The 21,940-nt window shown below is 35.7% G+C and overlaps 1 protein-coding gene across 4 annotated transcripts in view; it reads right to left on the reverse strand.

Moving 5' to 3' along the window:
- The window catches only part of LOC134842842 (zinc finger C2HC domain-containing protein 1A-like), a 216,803-nt gene extending 212,609 nt beyond the window's left edge, over positions 1-4,194 (reverse strand). For all 4 annotated transcript variants that reach the window (XR_010162560.1, XM_063859341.1, XM_063859342.1 and 1 more), the window contains exon 1: positions 4,177-4,194. The gene's annotated coding sequence lies outside the window, so the exon portion shown is untranslated. The remainder of the gene's footprint in view (positions 1-4,176) is intronic.
- Between the last annotated feature and the right edge of the window lie 17,746 nt (positions 4,195-21,940).

The raw sequence follows: 21,940 nt of genomic DNA on the forward strand, positions 1-21,940 counted from the left end.
AACTTGAAATGGTTTTTTTTTTTCGAAAAGCAATGAGAATGCTTCTGAGATACGGAACAGTTCAAGAGATCATCAATAGATTCCAAATTCTATTTGCAGTTAGCTCAACGCCTCAAAATCAGAAACGGATATAGGGATTGCCAGGGATTTGATCTCTTGACTACTCACATAGTCCCCAGCCCCTACGGTAATATTTAGAACGTCTTCTATTTTGGTCGTATTTTATGTACATGTGGCAAGTAGTTCCGAGGCTTGAATCCCGTACGCACCAATTTTTGTTTCTGCAAGCGCGTTGACTTATTTAGGCTCTTTTGGAGCTTCTTATTGTCATTTTTTGCTTGTGTTTGCAAAGTGCATATTCGCTCGTAATGAAATTTTGGCGAGATTTGAAGTCTTTAGAGAAATGTGCCGGGGTCTTGTGTTCGTGTTCAGTTTAAAAATCAATTCAGCTACCAAATTAACGCATTAGCAGAAAAGGTTAAATTCGATGAAAATTATTTCTTGTAATGATTTGAAATAACGAAGTTACAAATTGAGTTTCTCTGTTTAGCAGTTTATCAGATTACGGAAATCAATTTAATAGTTAAGGTTGCTACATATTAACTAGAGACGTTAACCACTTCACCACGAGGGGAGCAGTGGTGAAGTGGTTAACGTCTCCGCCTCTCAATCGAAAGGTCGGATGTTCGAGGCCCACCATGATCCGTGCTCGTTGCTTGAGGGTGAGGCAACATTACCCAGCCCAGAAAAATAACCAAAAAAATTGCATGTAGTTCTTAAGCAGGGGCACAACAGCGGTTCGCCGTGATGAGCTGTACAGCTCGTATGTTGGTCCTATCCCTCGTGGATAAATGATCTTAAAATTATCTGTGTATTATATGGCCAGTCTACTTTTTTCCAATGCACGGCCCACATTTCAATGTAAAGTTTATCAAAGTAGTGTTTGATATTGAGAGATATTTTTCTTTCCCTTTGAATATATCGACACCCTGAGCGCAAATGTAAAATGTTTTGGTCAGTTTTGGAGGTAGGCGATTTGCTGAACTAAATTATACGGAGTTTAATGCCTTTATTAGGTGTCAATTAATTTAGTGAAGACATTTTTTATGAGTAATGAAAGTAGTGAGTACTCTTATATGGGTTTTGGTGATTTTTATGTTAGGAAAAAGTCTTTAAATTTGTTCACGTTCAGTTTTGATTTTTTTGCAGCTTTTTTTGATTTTTTGCAGCTAAATTTAGCCTTAATTTATTTGCCTCTAACCACTGAGAGACTTTATCCATATCATTAATAATTTCTTGAATCCCGCAAGATAACCCATTTATCTTTATATCGTCGGCAAAGAGAAAAACTTCACAGCTTTTACATGCTAATGGAAGATCATTTATGTAAATCAGAAACTGTAATGAACCAAGTATTGAGCATTTGAGAACTCCGCAATGAACTTATGCCCAAGATGATCGTACACCATTCATTTCAACCCATTGAACTCTATTTGAAAGATAGCTTTTTATCAAAATTGAACATGGCCCATCCAAGCCATAATAACCCATTTTCCTAATTAATATAGAATGATTCAGTGCAAAAAAACGCTTTTTTAAAATCAATCAAACAACCGGAACTTAAATGATACCTTTGGAAGAGGGAATTTTTCCAGTAAATTCCGCTTCTTCATCTCTTGTAATATGCTTATATCTGAAGCCATATTGCTTGCAATCAAGTAGTTAATGTTCCTCCGTGTAATTATATATCTTGACATACAAACTTTTCAAAAATTTAGCTCCAACAATTGAGCAGAGAATTAGGTCTGTAATTTCCCATATCTAACTTCGATTCAATTTTTTAAAAAAAATTCAAAATTTCCGCTTTTCCTTGAACAATTTATCAGTTTGGTCAGATGATGAACAATTTTACTAGATGCAGCCTTGATTAGTGTGTTACTGATGTCATCACTTCCTGCAGATGTCTTCCTTTTCAACTGATCAATAGTTTTACTTATTTCTTGTTCATGACAAGGATAAATGTAAATTGAGATTTTCAATTCGGTTGATACATCAAACGATGTTTGAGGTATAACTGAACTTAAGTTTTCACCGATGCTGGCGAAAAAAAGTTCGTTGTTTATATCAGTTTGAAAAGTAATCTTCCGACCATTGTTATCTAGCAATTCGCTAATGACTGGATTATTTCTGGATTTTCCTTTTATTGTGTCTAAAAACCTGTAAACTTGTTTTGAGTCACCTATACAATTTTCAAAATTTTCTTGGTAAAACCGTGATTTAGCTCTCGAGTTCTTTTCGACTTTTAATCTTTGGACTTATTGCTGTTTTTGGACACGTTTCTTATTACTATTGGGGCAAATTTATGAAAGACTCGACTGATTATTTCTTCAAACTCTGCAAAACATTTGTTTGAATTAATTTACTGAGGATTACAAGACTGCAACTGCTTTTCGAGCTCCGTGTTGAACTGTTGAACATGTTTATCTTTTTTGATGAATGATGTGTCTGTAAAGCTGACCTTGCTTTCATTTTTGATTTCCTTAATGTAAATTTTTTGCTCAGCTCGAGTATGATCCGAAAATCCTTGATTATACAAAAGGTGTAGTTTTTGATGATGTACATCTTTGATTATAAAATGACCTAGGCAAGTTTGTGCCATTTCCATGATTCTTGTTGGTTCCTGGTTGAGAATATTGAATCCATTCGAAATAATGACATCTAAGTATTTTGATGTGGCTAGATTATCACGCATTAAATCGATGTTTATATCGCCACATAATGACGGGAGTGTTTTGTAGTAATAGTCGCTCAAAGAGAGTCAAGTTGTTCAATAAAGAACTCTTTGTCAGTCCTACGAGGGTTATATATCACGACTAAAATGTAAGTTATTTTCATTATTCTAACTTGTATACTTACACATTCCGCAAGTTCGCATTTTATTTCTTTGATCACTTCTCAATTCTTGTCATTTTGGATCATTACACTTCCTCCTGTCGTTGAAATTCTACTTTTTGATATCAATGGTTCGAACGCCTTAATTTTGTAACAATTTATACTGTCTGTTCAATTTAGCCATGTCTCAGTTAAAGCTAATATGTTAGGTGGGACTCAAGATTGCCTATAAGCGCTTCTCTTTCTTCGTGGTATTTTTAAATAGATCTTGTATTCATATTTAGTATTTTCCAAAAGTTAGCAACATAATTTTTAGCACTACTAGCACTTTGTTGGCTTGAGGATATCATTTCATTGTTTATAGAAGCAGCTCTCAACGTCATTGAATGAGTACTCTAGTTGTATTCCTCCTTCATATAGACCTCTTATACATTGCACCACCTCATGTTGTATATTTGAAGTAAATTAATCCCTCGTGCGTTCAGGCAGATTCTATTCGGGCATCTTTTTTCATCAAATTAAGGAACTTGACTCTTGGTGCAGTCAAATCCTCAAATACTTTTATGTCTCTTATCGTGGAAGACTGTAAAAATTTCTTCTTTTTCCTTACTAAGAGATCTACTTTGCCGATTCTTCTTGCGAACGATCATAGTTCGTGGATGATGTTTTCTCGTAGGAAGTGGGTGGGCAATTGAAATATCAGATTCCGAAACATTTGCTCCTTTTGCGGTGGCTATTTTGGCGACTTTCTCAATAATTTCTTCATTGCTTTCATACATTCTTCTTCCGTTTTCATCGACATTTGAGTTTTCAGCAATTCCAATTATTCTGACGTTGTCTCTGCGGTTGTATCTTTCGATTAGCTCAGCTTCACTACGAGCTTTAAGGTCACATTGTCGTCCCTGATAGCCCATGTTTTCATTTGCTTCGTCGAGTATTTGCTTCTGTAGCAATTGCATTTCATGGGCTATAGCATCGTGAACAGTTTTTAGGGTGTCGTTCTTATGTCATTCATCATTGTTGCCATTTGCGAAGCTAGAGTTTGTTTGACTGAACTTTTCAGATCTCTGACCAGCGATGTTACTTCAATTTCGTCTAATATGGGGCTCAACTCAGAACAAGATCTTTTCGACTTTTTGTCTTTCGGAGCGATGGGAGTTTCATCTTGATGCCTAAGCTGCGGATAATCAATAGTTTCGTTTAAACTAATATTGCTGGCAGAAGCTTATTCATGAACCACCTACATCATGAACCATGTTACTTTCCATTTCGACTTCTGAAACAATTTAATAAGTTTATCACAGCAAAGAGCTTTTGCACGAAACCTCCCTTTTCGCTTTCTCTGTGAGGATAAATGAGTTTTTTCCAACTGTCTGTTGGCTATATTATCTGATGTTCAACGCTTTAATGCGAACATATTAGTTACTCTTAAATAGCAAGGGTATTGTGATTGGTAGAAGAAATTTTTCCCGTAATCAATTTTGCTGACGAAATCGCACGAGATTGATGCGCTGCGTGACAATTTCAAATGAAATGGCGTTTCTTGAGCATTTAGTCTAGAGGTAGCGCCCTTGCTTGGGAGGAGAAAGGTGCTGGGTACGTTTCTGTCGAGAGTCAAATTTTTTACTGAATTGAATAATTTGCCATTGGAAAAACCGAATTAGCGGACTACTTGTCTGCTAATTGTCATCGGCTAACTCTCCAAAGTTTTGACCCGCCTCTTATTTAAGCAATTTATACTATAAATGAAGTTCATTTTCATTTTTCTCGTGGAAATTGCGCACCTACAATTTTGTGTTATTTCGATTTAAGCTTATTTTATAGGTTTTTGCGGCTTGAATGGTTTCAACTTGAGTTAAATTGGTTTTTTTTGGACTCATAATACGTCGCTTGAATAGCAAAAAATGTCTTCTGCTTTGTTTTTGCTTGGAGGGAGATAAAAAAAAGTTTGAACAAACTTTACACCTCAAAATTACTTGTGATCACTTTTTCCTCTCTACCAAAGTATGGTCTGCTTAGTTACTCCGCGATAAATTTTGTATTCGGGCATCTTTTTTCATCAAATTAAGGAACTTGACTCTTGGTGCAGTCAAATCCTCAAATACTTTTATGTCTCTTATCGTGGAAGACTGTAAAAATTTCTTCTTTTTCCTTACTAAGAGATCTACTTTGCCGATTCTTCTTGCGAACGATCATAGTTCGTGGATGATGTTTTCTCGTAGGAAGTGGGTGGGCAATTGAAATATCAGATTCCGAAACATTTGCTCCTTTTGCGGTGGCTATTTTGGCGACTTTCTCAATGATTTCTTCATTGCTTTCATACATTCTTCTTCCGTTTTCATCGACATTTGAGTTTTCAGCAATTCCAATTATTCTGACGTTGTCTCTGCGGTTTTATCTTTCGATTAGCTCAGCTTCACTACGAGCTTTAAGGTCACCATGTCGTCCCTGATAGCCCATGTTTTCATTTGCTTCATCGAGTATTTGCTTCTGTAGCAATTGCATTTCATGGGCTATAGCTTCGTGAACAGTTTTTAGGGTGTCGTTCTTATGTCATTCATCATTGTTGCAATTTGCGAAGCTAGAGTTTGTTTGACTGAAATTTTCAGATCTCTGACCAGCGATGTTACTTCAATTTCGTCTAATATGGGGCTCAACTCAGAACAAGATCTTTTCGACTTTTTGTCTTTCGGAGCGATGGGAGTTTCATCTTGATGCCTAAGCTGCGGATAATCAATAGTTTCGTTTGAACTAATATTGCTGGCAGAAGCTTCTTGTTCACCTACATCATGAACCATGTTACTTTCCATTTCGACTTCTGAAACAATTTAATAAGTTTATCACAGCAAAGAGCTTTTGCACGAAACCTCCCTTTTCGCTTTCTCTGTGAGGATAAATGAGTTTTTTCCAACTGTCTGTTGGCTATATTATCTGATGTTCAACGCTTTAATGCGAACATATTAGTTACTCTTAAATAGCAAGGGTATTGTGATTGGTAGAAGAAATTTTTCCCGTAATCAATTTTGCTGACGAAATCGCACGAGATTGATGCGCTGCGTGACAATTTCAAATGAAATGGCGTTTCTTGAGCATTTAGTCTAGAGGTAGCGCCCTTGCTTGGGAGGAGAAAGGTGCTGGGTACGTTTCCTGTCGAGAGTCAAATTTTTTACTGAATTGAATAATTTGCCATTGGAAAAACCGAATTAGCGGACTACTTGTCTGCTAATTGTCATCGGCTTACTCTCCAAAGTTTTGACCTGCCTCTTATTTAAGCAATTTATACTATAAATGAAGTTCATTTTCATTTTTCTCGTGGAAATTGCGCACCTACAATTTTGTGTTATTTCGATTTAAGCTTATTTTATAGGTTTTTGCGGCTTGAATGGTTTCAACTTGAGTTAAATTGGTTTTTTTTGGACTCATAATACGTCGCTTGAATAGCAAAAAATGTCTTCTGCTTTGTTTTTGCTTGGAGGGAGATAAAAAAAAGTTTCAACAAACTTTACACCTCAAAATTACTTGTGATCACTTTTTCCTCTCTACCAAAGTATGGTCTGCTTAGTTACTCCGCGATAAATTTTGTTTCAATGAGTTTTTCAACACTGGCATCTGTGTTTCTTGACATTTCACTTCAGGGAAACTCGAGTTTTTTTAAATTCAATTTCACTCAGGGGAACCAAAAATTTTTATTGCGGTTTTGTCGTTTTTTATGTTCTTGCAACTCAGCGGCGTTCGTCACAATCTGTGCCGCCTAGCTTCTGTATTATTGTGTGTTGCATTGTATATGGCGGTAAGCTCTGCTTCGCTTCTCCGTTCAAATAGTCTTTGCAATTTGAGCTTGGAAGTGCTAACTGTCCTCTCTACTTCTCGAGACTCAATTTGTAGTTTTCGTTACTTAAGTGTTTGAACTTGATTTTCTTTCAAGGTATTTTTTCTGTGTTTTCTATCATTTTGTAATGTTAGCTACTTTTTGGTGTTTTGCTTGTGTTTATTGAGTGCAATGTCGCCCCTGGATGAAAAAAAAAACTTTTTTGATATAAAAACTTTTGTTTTTGTTAAATAATTTGCAATGATTTTCCAGTTTTATTGCATAAATAATTCATGTTGGGATACATGGAGCTTAAAAGTGGATTGTTGTTTCTTTTGCGAGAGCAAGGATAATTGTTTCTATAAAGCAATAAGCTTTGTCCCCCTTTGAACTATCTATTTTGAGATGTCCCCCCTTGTACTATTTTGAGATATCCATATTTGGTGACGGACCCTAAAGTTTTTCTAAAGTCGCTTTGGGCGCCAATATATACTAATTTTGAGGGGGGAGCGCGCGCCGAAAAAGCGCGATTTTTCGGTCAACACTTTTCAAAAAGTACCTAAAAACGCCTTTTTTTGCCTGTTTTTTTTTTCAAATATTTGCCAAAAATTGACCAAAACGGGGCCTTTTTAATGGTTTGGGAGAACTCGGAAAATCAGTTTGGTCGACCTAAAAAAAAGTCGACAACATTTTTGAGCAAGGGTATTGCAATCGGGTACTAGACTTTTTTCCCGTAAACACTTAAGTGCACACGACTCATTAGACTCCTGGTGGTACCTTGGTTCATAATGAATTCAAACTTTGTAGTGTCTCTTGCACATTTATCCTGGTGGTAACAAATACGCCTAGGACGGCAAAGGTCCTGAGTTCGAACCTGACTAGTACCAGTTTTGTTTCAAACGTTAAATGTTCCAGTTCATAAATAATTCGGCCTATTAATTGTCTGCTTATATTTTGTCGGCTTAGTTGCCTCATTTAGCAATCTCATTTTTTAGCTCATTTTTTTTAGCTGTAAACAGTTTTCACTGCAGTGGTTTTCACTAGGATTTTAAAAATCCGGCGGAATTGAAGTTTGCTTTTCACATTGGTTGTAATTTTACCAGCTCGATTTGTTAAAATTCATTTTTTTTCTTTTGTTTAGTCTTTTTATCGGCTTAATAAATTTCGGCATAAATAATTTCGACTTACTGGCCTCTCCTTGCGTCGTTACGTCCGAAAAAATGTTTATGCTCGTGTGTGCGCTCTGAAGGGAAAAGGTATTTAAAATTTTTTATTTAAGTTATTTTTTGAATTTTTTTGTCATGAAAGGTTTCTTGCTCAGGTTTTTTTGGCTTTATTTTGGCTTATAAATTACAAAAGCAACGCTTGTGTTATAGTATGAATTATCTTTTTTCCAACGTAAGTCGCAAAAATTGTTGCGACTAAATGTGTTCATTTTGAAAGTGTTCCTTTTGATCAATAACCAGCTATTAAGTACAGCCAATGGTAAGGATATTAATACAGACTATTATATTATAAATACCACTTTAGCTTCAGGGTATCATGAATCTGTAGCGTAGAGGTAGGGAAGGAGACCCGCGACAAAATAAGAAAGTTCGCGCCAGGACAGGGTCGGATATTAAATCAGCTTTTTCGTGTACTAGTTAAAATGCGTCCGCTCTTTAAATTCAGGCATGTTAGTTGGCGAATTTCTTTTTTTCCAATCGACTGGTACTGTTAATGCGTGATTTTTGACTTGCCTGAATTAGCAATTATGTAGACTCATTATTTCCCTGCGTCACTTAAGAAATTTTGTAGACTCGAAGTTTTACTCATTCAGTTTTCCCAGTAGCGTTGTCTGTCATATTTTTGCTTGTGCATGCGAAGTGCAACTTCGCCTCTGTGTTATAAATTCAAATCCAATCAATCATCCGGCGCATCTGGCGTATAGGTAAAACAACAGCTTGAAACGGCAAAGATTAACTGTTCGAATCCGGTTTGGCCCTTTTTTGCAAACAGATTTTTGTGCTTTTTCGGACTATCGTCCGTCTTTTTTTGTCGGCTTAGTTCCCCTAGCCTAATGGTTTTGCTTTTTTCCAAGTTGCTGTAATCTCAATGATTGACACGACTAAGTCCGGGAGTTGAGACCTGTTTTTCTTGCAAATATAAATTTTTCGCTAAATTAGATTATTATCTGTCTGCTTATTTTTGTCTGCATAGTTCCGCAGAAAGGACTTTTTTGAAAGCGTGGATTCTGTGTAGCAGTTCCCAAGCTCTTTGTAGTGTTTCTAATGGTGCAGGCGGTTTTACTCCGGATGTTTGAACGTATTACTTTTGCATATTTAACGAAAGTATTTTTTCACGTTTTTGAATTCAGTGTTTACTTCACCGAGTTTAAAATTAGCAACCCATTAATGGTATGCTATCAGGGGAGTTGCAAATTTGGCTTGCAATTATGAATACCCGAATCTTTTTAGTTAACGAGATATGACGATTTTTGTGATTTTTTTTCTAAAATTTACGGAGAATTCAAATAATTCATAAATTTCGATATTACCAACTCTGTAGCTGGGTGCTGTCAGACTACTGTCAGAGTTTGCGAATCTTGCTTCCAAATACGCTCAAGCACTTGTAGTTTTTGAGATATGACGTTTTTTGTGATTTTTAATTTTCAAAAAACCTAAATTTGAAAATTAAAACATTTGAAATTCCCAACCTCAGGAGTTTTCAAGTCCCAGGAGTTTCAAGTTGCAAATCTTGCGTCCAAATACGTCTGTTCAAATGCTTTTAGGTTCCCAGATGTGACATTTGTTGTCTTTTTTTTAATTGTTCAAAGTACTTAGATATCAAAAATATCACAAAATTCTCATCTCTAAAGCCAGGCTCTGCTAGGGTTCTCCCAGGGGTTGAAAATTTTGTCTCTAAATATGATTGCTCAAATCCTTGTCGTTTTCGAGCTATGACGTATTTTGTGAGTTTTTCAAAAAAAAATTTCAGAAAAGTTAAATTTGATCATTTTCGAAGTTTGATTTCCTAACCCTGTAATTGGGGGCTGTCGGAGTACTCTCAGGGGTTGCGAATCTTGCTTCCAAATATGACTGCTCAAATATTTGTACTTTTCTAGATATGGCGTTTTCTCAAAGTTTTTTTTAAGAAAACTTACATTTGAAGTTTTTCGAAATTTGAAAATCCCAACGCTGTAGTTTGGTGTTGTGAGGGCACTATCAGTATTTGAAAATCCTGGGTTCAATGCGACTGCTCCATTGCTTTTTGTTTCCGAGATGTGACGTTTTTTCTGTCAAATTATGTCAATTTTTCAAAGAACTTGGATGTAAAAAACGAATGAAAAACTTGGCAAAATTTGACATTAGCAGCCCTGTAATTACGTGCTGTCAGAGTACACTCAAAAGATAAAGATCTTATTTGCAATATATGCGGTTTCTTATGAGTTTTCGAAAATTCAAAGCACCGGAGGTGCGCTACACGCTAGTCGATTTAAATCTTGCTTTTTTTAAAATTTCGTTTGCCGTTTTTCTGCTCTTAATGACGTGTAGCTAGCCTCTGTGGTAAAATCTAGGTTTTATTTGAATTTTTAGACGTGTTTATGATTATGCGAGTAATTGAAATCAGTATTTGCAAATGTTTCTTCAATGGGTTTGCTCCAGAATCGCGACTTCTTTACCGGATTCTTGTGGCGCGACTTTGTTACCGGATTCTTGTGACGCTATATTAATTGTGAAGAACAGCTTTGCTTCTATGTAAAAATAAAATTATTGGCTGTAAACTAATTATTTTTAAGATATCTGAATGCCAGGTCGAAGACTTCCCAACTGGATGAACAATGAAACCCAGTCTAATGGCGAAAATATTCCTAATTTGGACAATGAACCTCCAGTTATCAAGTTTGAGGGTAAAATAGTTGTGTCATCCAACGAAAATGAGGCTTCTTTCCTCTGCAATGAAATGATCAGTCAAAATCGGTCAAACGTCAATTCCTCTGAAAAATGTGTTGTTGGATTTGACTGTGAATGGGACATAAACAACAGACATCCTAAATCAGTCATAACTGATCTAGTTCAAATTTGCTGCTCGGAAGATACTGTGTTCTTATTTCATCTGGCGAGAATGAACTCTTTTCCTACTGGCTTACGGGAAATTGTCGAGAACGCGAAGTTTATCAAAACTGGAGTCAATGTTAGCGGCGATGTCTTCAGATTACAACGACAGTTTAATCTTTCAAATGTCGGTTCTGATGTAAAGGATCTTGAAATGATGGCTAACAAGGTTCTGAAATCTAACCAAAATTGGAGTCTGGATCGGTTATGTCTACATGTGCTGAATAAACAGTTACCAAAAACTCAATCGATTAGATGTGGAAACTGGAGTGATTTTAGTTTGTCGGCTGAACAGATAAAATATGCTGCTTTGGATGCTTATGTTTCTTGGAAGTTATACAATTGCTTAGAAAACATGAATTAAACAAACAGTAATTGCAGTAATGTTTTTTGATTTTTGAAAGTTTGGCTGAAATTACCCTTGTTTGCTTTTAATTAAATTATGAGTCAATTTTCTCTTTCCGCGCGTAAGCTTCAGGTGGCTCAATCATTAAATAGCAAATGTTTTTTATCTTTGAAATTTTGTCAAGTTGTCGACAGATAATTGTTGCATGAACTTGTTCCTAATGCTACTTTGTACTAAAATATATGATGATGATGAATGATTGATTTACGTTTCGCAGTTTCAAACTTGAATTCTCTTCTTTTTTAAGTTCTTGTTTGAATGGGTCTGAAACGACGCGCAACTGATCTGCCTGATTAAACTGAGAATAAACTCTCTTAAGTCATAAAGCTACGTTTTTAAAGCTACTGCTAGATGAATGTTTGTGATTTCTAGATTCCAGCTGTTTTTAAACCATAGGGGTATGCGTTTTTTTTATCTATGAATTCTTTATACTCTCTGAGGTCACACTTCTCATCGTTTTATCACGTGACCTCATTGTTGATTGGTTACTTCCTGAAGTATCAGACCTGGATTTGCTGCCGAAGGTCACTTTTTTGTCAATCGAATAAGGTCTCTTATCGACCGATTTTGCAAACGATACTTGTTTTATAGTCTTCAGTGCGCTCGGTAGTGCTATTTGCCTGTTCGGATCGATTATCTCTATTTCGTTGTTTGAGTTGACCTCAATCAGCTTAGGCGTGCATCCGATTAAAGGATCTGTTGGTAATTTGAAATCCGGAGGCTTAAGATACAACTCCTGGTTTAGGTTCATTGTCTCTGTGTTCCGTTTTTGTTCCTGATATTTCTGGGTCTCGTACAAATTGGCCCATGGTGGAGTAGCACGAGGCGCTAGTTTCTCCTCATTGGGTTTCTTCTCTAATTTTTGTCTTAATTTCCATAAAGCTATATTGTGTTGCAGTGTCGTCTTGGATCTAAACATTAGCCAATGTTAAGAACAAAAACTCAAAAGAAAACTGATTAGTTCTCTCAGAAACAATTATGAGTTATCCGAATTGTTTCATTTGGAAAAACAGTTTTACTTGATTTTTACAAATTTATTTGATGTTTTAATTTTTTTTGTTAGTTAAGGATTTGGTTAAAAGCTGTGTAGTTTATAGGATTTAATTGCTCGGTGTCTCACAAAGCTTTCAAAACTAGGTTAAAGTTTCAAAGCTCCTAAGGCAAGTGGTAATAGAGTTGCTTATAAAATGTTTTAAACCAAAATAAACTGACTGACCTCCAGAGCTCACTAAACACTGAAGTCGCATCGCACCACTCTGTGAAACTCTTCGCATTAATATCACTCGGGTCTTCGCTTCTTCCTCGCCTCGCAGTTTCAGAAGTCCCACTTCTTTTCAGCCTCCAATCATCTTTGCTGACGTTTCCATTCACTCGGTGATACCTTTTGCCATATACGCTAGTTTGTTCACAAAACATCCTTCTGATTATGTGTTGGTTATAAAATGAAAACATTAAGCGTTCTATCTTCACGCAAGAATACATTTAAACACGGCTGTGCAGGTGTTCTTATCATACCAAAAAAAGTCACTTTTTGTCGCGGTGCTTGATTTCAGCTGGATTTGAGTTTATAACGGGTTCGAAAATAGATCGTCTTAGTTTTAAGCAAAGATTCATGACATCCGCTGAAATAAAAAATTATTTGTCAAATTCAGCCCATGAAAGCAAAAAGAGTGATAAAACTTAATTTGAAAGTTCATTGTTTTTGACGTAGAGCAGTGGTCGAATAATTTTCTAACCAGCTTCAAAAGAATTTACCGAGGAACAAACATGATGGTTTCAGTTTGAGCCTGGCTTAATTTCACTTGCGAGAGCTAGTGTCTTTTTGCTCCGACAATTGAAAATGGGGAGGAACTTTGTATGTTTTAGTTTTTTGTTTCTTCTCTTTTTGCTTTCCACGCAAAATCAGGCTCCACAAGTAATCATCGGACTGGGTTGATTGATATATCATATTAAAGCCTTTACAGTCGTGACTCGAACTACGTTTAAAAAGAAAAAATTTCCCAGTTCGGTTTAAATTTTTGACTTTTCGTCTTATTTCGAGCGAATAAAGCGAGCGAGTAGTCTTATTTTAATTGCTTAAAAGCTTTCGATAGCCTAATTAAAAAGTAAAAAATTAGTTATACTTGAGTAACGTTAGTTTACTTTGAGTATTTCCGCGCGTTTTTGGAATCAAAACTTTCAAAAAAAAACTGCAAAACTTAATAAAATTTTCGAATTTTTTTTTTTTCAATTTTTTTTTGTTTTTTAAGTAATTTTTCGACAAAAATTGTTTTTCAGTTTGCTTTTTTTCTATGTCTGTCGAATGAAAATGAACCTTCTCTCCAGTTTTTTGTTCAGCTCCTCTTATCACATCACGCAAATCAAAAAACGGTAATAATTTGAAAAAACGGCTGTGGTCGGAACATTCTGTGCTACTTGAAATGGCAGAGAATTTCTTTCCTGGCCCTAAAGGTGAGCTCAGATTAAATAAAATGATCAAAAAATTAAATTGATCAAAAAAAGCTAAAATGGAGACTTTTAGAAGCAAACGTTTTTGAAGCAAACGCAGAAATCTCTGCACAGCTTGGTTAGACCCTCCGGAACAGGTTGCATGCCATTTTCCGATATATACGTTCGGAACGAAAACTTTCTGTGCCTATGAAAATGCATTTTATAGCACCTGGCTAATCCTCTGTACCATTTTTCCCGACCGATTAGAGCTATTAATGCAACTTGATGCCATATTTTTCTTAGCGGTTTACGAGAAGCTCCATCTCTTCCACGGTTTCTAGCGTTGACGTGAGGGGATGCTGTTGCTTATCATACAAGTTGTTTTAACCAGTCATGACTATTGGGCGCCGCACACCATTATCAACAACTTCTGTAATCACTTGTTTAGAGCGCTAAGTAGAATTTAGTTCACCATGGCCGCCACATGGTAGAAATTAGTCCGAAACTAGTCCACCACGAGATGGATAACACATCCTTCAGAAAATCTCCAAAAACTAAGGCTGAACCCAAAATACTATCATGCCATAGTTTTGCATTGATCCAAATTTTTTAAATTAAACAAAGACGTGCCCAAGGGAGTCGAAGTCCTGAGCAGCAGAACAGGTGACCTCTTTCGGCTTTAGTCCGCGCCTGGGTCAAAGCCTTTCGAAATTTTTGTGAGCTCGGTCGAAAGTTGTTCTTTTTGTCAGATAGTTTCTACCGTTGCAAGCGATGAATCTAAATTGGCAGCCTTTGATGTTTGCTTAGTTTTAGATACACATACATATCTCTGCTGTTTGAATTGCTGTTTTAATCCAATTGCCGGAATTATTTTTTATGACTAATGCCTCTGCTTACGTACCCAGAATTTAGTGTTAAAGTCGCTGTCTGCCATTTCAAACGATGCAAATTATTTGCATCTCCTAACGTTGCGTTTTTTCCTGAACTGAATTGTATAAAAATAAATGATATGCTTTTTTACAGGTGCACAGTTCATATATTCTTGATTAACTTTTTGATATAATATTCATTGAATAAATAGGCCTGTCCTTAACTCAAACTTATGTTGTCCGACCAATTCCGATTCAGGTGAGTTTTTTTCACTCATAAAGTCGTATACCAGCTAAAGTCGTACGGAGCCGAGTGAAACTATTCGTTTTTGATTGATCTGGATACAAATCCTGAGGATTTTTGAGGTGACTAGCAAAAATATTATAAAAACTTTTAATTAAATTTAATTTCAATTATTTTTTGTATGTAGAGATGTACCAGCAGGGGCGAATCTAGGATTTTCTCGAGGGGGGCGGATTTTCAAAAAAAAATTCAAAAATTTTGACGACTTTTTTTTTAGGTCGACCAAATTGACTTTCTGAGCTCTCCTCAAACATTAAAAAAGACTATGTTTTGGTCAAATTTTCTGCGTCGCAGGCAAAATTTTGAAAAAAAGCTCAAAAAAACCGTTTTTGGGCAATTTTTAAAAAATTTTGACAAAAAAAATCGCGTTTTTTTGGCGTGCGCTCCCCTTCAAAATTAGTATATATTGGCGGTCGGAAAAATTTTAGGGTCGGTCGGCCAAAAATGCATTTCTTAAAAGTCCCAAAGGGGGGACCCTTCGGGTCGGCAGGGGGTCGAACCCCTGAGGGAAGGCGTCCGCCCCCCCCCCCCCCCCCCCTAAATCCGCCCCTGTGTACCAGTATGGATATTACTGATTGCACTGAAAAACCATTTATGCTAATCGCATTTAATTTATTCCCAAAACAAAGAGCACCAAAAAGCTCGTTTCTCGTTGATTGATACTGGAAACGTATTTTCTTTTCTTAGAAAGTATGTGGCAAACGTTCAGTTTAGGGACAAAAATATGTTTCAGATGCATATTAGTTTTTCTTCTATTTTTTTTTTTCAGGCAACATAAGGTGCACAAAATTAAATCCACATGGAATAGAATGATTGATATATCATTCATATAAAAAACCTTTGAGTTGTAGTTCAATCGATGTTGAAGTGTGTCTTCTAAAGAGTGTTTAATGTCTTCGAGTGTATAAAAAACCGGTGTGAACTTTTGGTTTTTACGCAAAACTACAGCGAATAGTTACTCTTCATATGCAATATGGCTCAAGAATGAGTTCACTGTATCTTTTCAGGAACGTAGTACCCTTAAAAATGTTTGGATTAGTTTATTCATTTTTAAAGTCTTCTCGCATATATCATTTAGCGCAATAATCTTACAAAATCTACAGCAATCAAAATTTTGTATGGCATGTGCTGAATAAATTACTGTTCATGTTTTTGTTTGTTTTTCACTATTAAGTTAGTGATGCTTGTTGTTCTGTCTTTTGGAAATGGGAAGGAACTTTGTATTCTGGTGTGTTTTAGTTTTGTGCTTACTTTGTTTTTCACGCAAAATCAAGTACCACAAAAAGTCATCGGAAAATGCCGAGCGAGTGATATACAATATTAGCTCCCTTTCAGTCGTGATTCGAACGGCTTAAAAAATTTACAAAAGTTGTCCCAGTGTCGAGAAAATCTGGTTGGAAAATTTTGAAATTTAGTCTATTTTCGAGTGAGTAACACGATCGAGTTACGCTCTTAATATCAAATTTAACTGTTTTTTAAAATCTTTTTAGGATAAAAATTTGATTTTACGATAAAGAAAACTTTTTTCGGATGTTTCATTTAGCATTCGTTTTTTTTTCGAAGTTTTTTTTGGAGACAAATGTTGTCGATCATGCCTAATTTATTGATTTTTTATGCGATGGTATAGTTGTCGAATCATACCATCAACTGAAAATGGTACTAATTTGATGGAAACAAAATAAAAAACACTTTTTTGCTTTTTTTGAAGTGAATATGGTATGGTGGGTGCATTCTAAGCTACTTACACAACAATCGACTATCCTTGTTTGTTTCGTGTTTTACTGAAAATTAAGTGGTGCGTGTTTCACTTGCGAGAGCAAGTCTGCTTGTAATCGGGAGCTAGACTTTTGTTTCCGTAAACAATTTTTCTTTAAAAAAAGACTGCTGCAGTTACTGTGAAATAAAACTACTTTGTAGTTTATTGTAGGTACCAAATAATATTTTCAACTGAACGAATGGAAGGATGAAAAATTTGGGTTCGTGGTTTTTGTCCTAAATAACGTTTCGAAGGCAAAAATTTTAGGATTCACGGGGAGGATGGTCTGTTAGAATTTTCAGTTTAAAAACTTAATAGCTCGGGACGGGTTGTTGGAAGCTCACGATTCTCGGAGAAATCAAAATTGTTTTTTTTTGACAATTTTTTTATATCTGAGCTCAATCGAAAGAACTGTTTATGGTAAGCTCCGCTGCATGGGTGGCCATTCCCAAATTTGTTTACACAAAAAGTTATGGCCATGGAAATGTCAAATTTTTCTTTTTCTGTTCACTTTTCGAGATTTTTTGATTTTTTCTTGAAAAATGCCCCCAAATCTGAAGCTTGTTAACTCGGTCGAAAAAAGAGTTGCGGCTAAGTGGCCATCCATCAAATTCAATAAGAAAGAATGTAATCATGTTACGATCTTCGGAAAAATCAATTTTTGTTTTTTGAACTTGTTCAGTCGGAAAGCAGTGTTGGGCTTCGTCGCTGCGCAAGCCGGTACTGCCTACTTTTCATAGATAAAATATATTGCTTTTGGAGAGATAAATTTAATTAATTTTGTGACCACTTTTTGCGTTTTTTCTAGTAAACTGATTTATTGGGGAGGGGAGGGGAGGGAAGTTAAATTTTTATTTTCACCTAATTAATCATTCGTTAAAATGCATGATATGTGCTAGTCAGAATGCACTCGGCAATATGCGCTATATTTAAAAACTATAGTGACATTTTGTTGAGCGAGCGAGTCATTTGTTTTTTGTTCCGACGTCCGAAGAAAGTAAGGAATATATATCCCCGGGGTGGTTTTTTTTTTTATTTCAGACCAATTTCAGAAAAACTGACAGCGTGTGGGCATCGATCTGGAAATCTCGGGATTGCCAAGCGAGTATTCTTGCACTAAACTAAGGTGCGGTTTTACTGCTGGAATAACACTTTGATAGTTAGTTCCAATACGGGCATTATTTATCCGTGGTAAAGTATCCGCACTCAATCGTTCCCAATTGAATTGAGGTAAGCTCATTGTTCTTATTCATTCAGCAGACGTTTAATATTTTACCACTTCGATCGGCCTAAAATTTGTAGTGTGTCAATATTTCATATACCAAACCATATTCGAGACCAATTTATGGAAAAACGGAACATGCAGGGCTTTGTTCTGCTACGAACAATCTTGTTTTAATATGGGCATGCTCATCGATAGACATGATAATAGGCCGGCCCCTAGTGAGCCTGGTAAGCAGCTTTTAAAACTTTACAAAAGTCTGATCTCCAAAAATTTGCGCAAAATCTGTTATCTGATAAAAAAAAATTTTGGCTATCAAACAAAAATAAAAATATAAATAAAAAACAGAGATTATACCCTTTTTTAATTTTCTAAGGCTTTACAAAAGGCTCTTCATGAGATAATTGTGTTAGCAATCGGCCCGGTAGTTAAGGCATAATTTTGGGGCTGACTTAAAAGCCAAAACTGATAAAGTTTTGGGCCAAATGTGAGTGTTGATTTCAATTATCCGGACAGATTAAGAATGCGTTTTTTTTAACCAGTTGGGTTGATTTAAGAGTGTTGAGTGTTGATTTAAATTATCCGGACAGATTAAGAATGCGTTTTTTTACCCGCACTGAGTGTTGATTTAAATTATCCGGACAGATTAAGAATGTTTTTTTTTTTTACCAGCTGGGTTGCATTTAGAAAAAAAATGATGAAGCCAACCATCATTTTTTTTCTAAATTCAACGCAACTGGTAAAAAATACGCATTCTTAATCTGTCCGGATAATATAAATCAACACTCAGTGCGTGAATCAAATCATCTGGAAGCTAAATAGTGAGTGCTGCTAACTTTTGTTCTCTTTGAGAAAGATGTTGGTTTAGGCGTTATTTCAGAAAATTAAACTTTTTTGTCTCTTTTGGATCAAACTCTTTAGTTATGCTGCATGAGACGGGAGATCGGCCTTGAAGCATGTGTGTCGTTTAGCATGCCCATTTAACTGGAATCAGTTGACTCGCTCGCTCAAGTTTCTTCACTGAAAATTATTCGTTGAATAAGTGCATCTCACCAAAAGCGTTATTGCCTAGCGTAACTAAGGCTTTTTATCGATTGTTTAAATGTGCAAAAATGCGTGTGAAACCCAACTTCTTCCAAGAAAATCATGTGCCTTTTAATATTAATTGAAAATTTAAGCTTAGTTTTTTTCGACCAAATTAACACAAAAGCAATTAGCTCGTGCTCTGGCACATATAGTTATTGCTGTGTCCCCCATCGATATTATGAGTCAAACCGTCGGATGTAGCGATAGCCATGTGAGCCCGTAAGTGTTTCTTAATTTCTCCATTTGGTGCTCATTCAGTCGAAAAAAATTAGTCAACGTTTTCATTTGACATTAAAAGTCGATCAAGTTAAGATCTTCCACTCTTCCACCTCAGCATTTAATTCGCAATATTTTGCTAAGCGCTGCATGTGATTGGCTAAAAATTCCTAACTTGGAACCAATTTTACTTCTTTCACGCAAAAGGCTTGGGGGATGTTGATTTGGTCCTAAAAATCATTGATTTTTTGGGGAGAGGGGAGGTAAGTTAAATTTTTATTTTCACTTGATTAAACATTTGTCAAACTGCACTATATGTGCTAGTCAGAACGCACTCAATAACATGCGCTTTAATAAAAAACTTTTAAATTTTTATTTTCACCTGATTAATCGTTCGTTAAAATGCATGATATGTGCTAGTCAGAATGCACTCGGCAATATGCGCTATATTTAAAAGCTATAGTGAAATTTTGTTGAGCATGCGAGTCATTTGTTTTTTGTTCCGACCTCCGAAGAAATTAAGGAATAAATATGCCCGGGGTGTTTTTTTTTTAATTCAGACCAATTTCAGAAAAAATGACAGCGTATGGGCATCGATCTGAACATCTCGAGATTGCCAAGCAAAGATACACTAGACTAAAGTTCGGTTTTGCTGCTGGAATAACACTTTGATAGTTAGTTTAAATACGCTTATTTTTTATGCGTGGTAAAGTATCCGCCGTCATTAGCGTTCCAAATTGAATTGAGGCGAGCTCATTGTTCTAATTAATTCCATAAACGACGCAAACTTTAACACTTCGATCTGCCTAAATTTTGTAATTTGTCGATACTTCATATACTAAACCTTATTCGAGACAAGTTTATGAGCAGTCGGATTATGTAGGGCTTTGCTCTGCTACGAACAGTCTTGTTTTCATATGGGCGTGCTCATCGGTACACATGATAATAGGACGGTTCCTCTCCGAATGCTTATTATGCAAAGTTATTAGTTTAACTCTCCAACAAATTAAGTGATTTTCAAAATCAAATGAAATTTTAGGCTCAGTAATTTTGGACTGAATGAGTTTCTAACGGAAGAAATTAGCGCTTGGTTATAGGCACGCATGGTTATCATTTCGATCCCATCTGACGGAGGGTTAATAACTTAGACGAGGCACTTAAAAGGAAATTAGACGATTTTACGAAAACGATTTACGATTAATTAGACGAAAGCTGCAATTGTGAAAATTAAGTGGAAATTGACGAAAGTGAGAGAGATTAAAATTGTTTGCAGGCAAAATGCATGAGAAAAATAAAATTGTTTGCAGGCAACAATTAAATTTTAGTGGCCAAAAGTTTTACATGTTAATCATGCATATTTTATTCAAATCGAAACTCTCCTGTAATAGTCGGATTTGACATTTTATGTTTATTTAAACTAATTCTTTTGATAGGTATTGTCATTTTATGTTCTTTTTGCATTTGTGAAATTTGACTCCTCAGAAAAAATTTTGATGGCCCTTTCCTTTTCATAGCAGCGATGTCTAAAATGCCAGATCTGTAAAAAAAAATGTCTAATTTTGTTTTTGTAGCATCCGTCTAATTTGCTTATCGTCTAATTTCCTAGGCCCTCATCTGACGTTATGGTCAGGCATGGCATTAATCTGCGGCGCATAATCTCTCATAATTACCGCACAATGAGTCTCAACTTTAAAATCGCAGAATCTCAAGCTTCAAATTGCAGAAATTACGCATTATTTACGCAATTTGAGCAAACAAGAGTATTTGTAGCGAACAGCCCCGAAAATTAATGTATATTTTACAGTCATACAATCTGCTAGGTTAAAAAATAACATTTTTTTTAGAAATTTTTGATTCCGAATGAAATCTCTTCAAATACTCAAAGAAACTGAAATGAAAATAGATATCCTTGGTCACAATTGTGATGATAGGGTCGTCAAACTAGTTTTTGCAAAAATATGCTGGACTGTTTGGCAAAAATATGTTCGCAGAGTTATAATTTTCCGCCGAAACGTTCCCATAATTTGTAAAAAAAAATAAACGCCCGCAGTCCGCATGGAATTATATTAATTATGCCCTCACAGATTTTGCCCCCGTTATGGCTTGTTCTTGAACTAAAAACTACTACAGATTGTTCAAAATAACGCAATTTTATCGGCTATTTATACTCTCATAGTAATTGTTTTTGCACTGGTGCAGTTTACTATTCTCTAATTCAAACATGTACTTTTATCGTGCGCTTGAGTTCAACTTCATAGAAGATTCTGGAATCAACTCTATTTTTGGCCTTGTTCGAACATGTACTTTTCTTGCTCAATGGAATTCTTAAATTGTACCGGCCGAAGTAAGTGTTGTGGGGTGCCGGACATCAAGCCGACGGGACTTCAAGCCGAATCGTAAAATTAGGGACTTCAAGCCGAAGTTTTTCTCATTAAGTCATGAAATAAGGTTAATTTGAAACCTTTTTTTAAAGAATTTCTCAATTTGACAATCTTTATTCGGTAATTAATAGCGTTTTCACGAAATTTAAAGCTCCAAATGAAGTTTAGGAAAAGTGAAAAATAAAACACGGTTGAAGGTAATTTTCCTGTTTATAATTTATGCATTTCAAATAACGGCTGATTTTATTAACTAATGCCAATCCTAAGTAATTCATTGTCATAAATAACGCTTATTATGGACTAAACTAGACTAAGATTTTGAAAAGAAACGTTTTACAGATGAAAAAATAATGATTTGAGGTGCTTGTAAAGTTTAATTTTCGGCCTGAAGTCCCTTCGGCTTGAAGTCCCGTCGGCTTGTTGTTCTAGACCCAGTGTTGTGTACCTATTTTAATCTCCACGTCATTGTTGGATTT

The sequence above is a fragment of the Symsagittifera roscoffensis genome, chromosome 3 (assembly GCF_963678635.1).
Source record: "Symsagittifera roscoffensis chromosome 3, txSymRosc1.1, whole genome shotgun sequence".
In the NCBI taxonomy this organism is placed as follows: Eukaryota; Metazoa; Xenacoelomorpha; order Acoela; family Convolutidae; genus Symsagittifera; species Symsagittifera roscoffensis.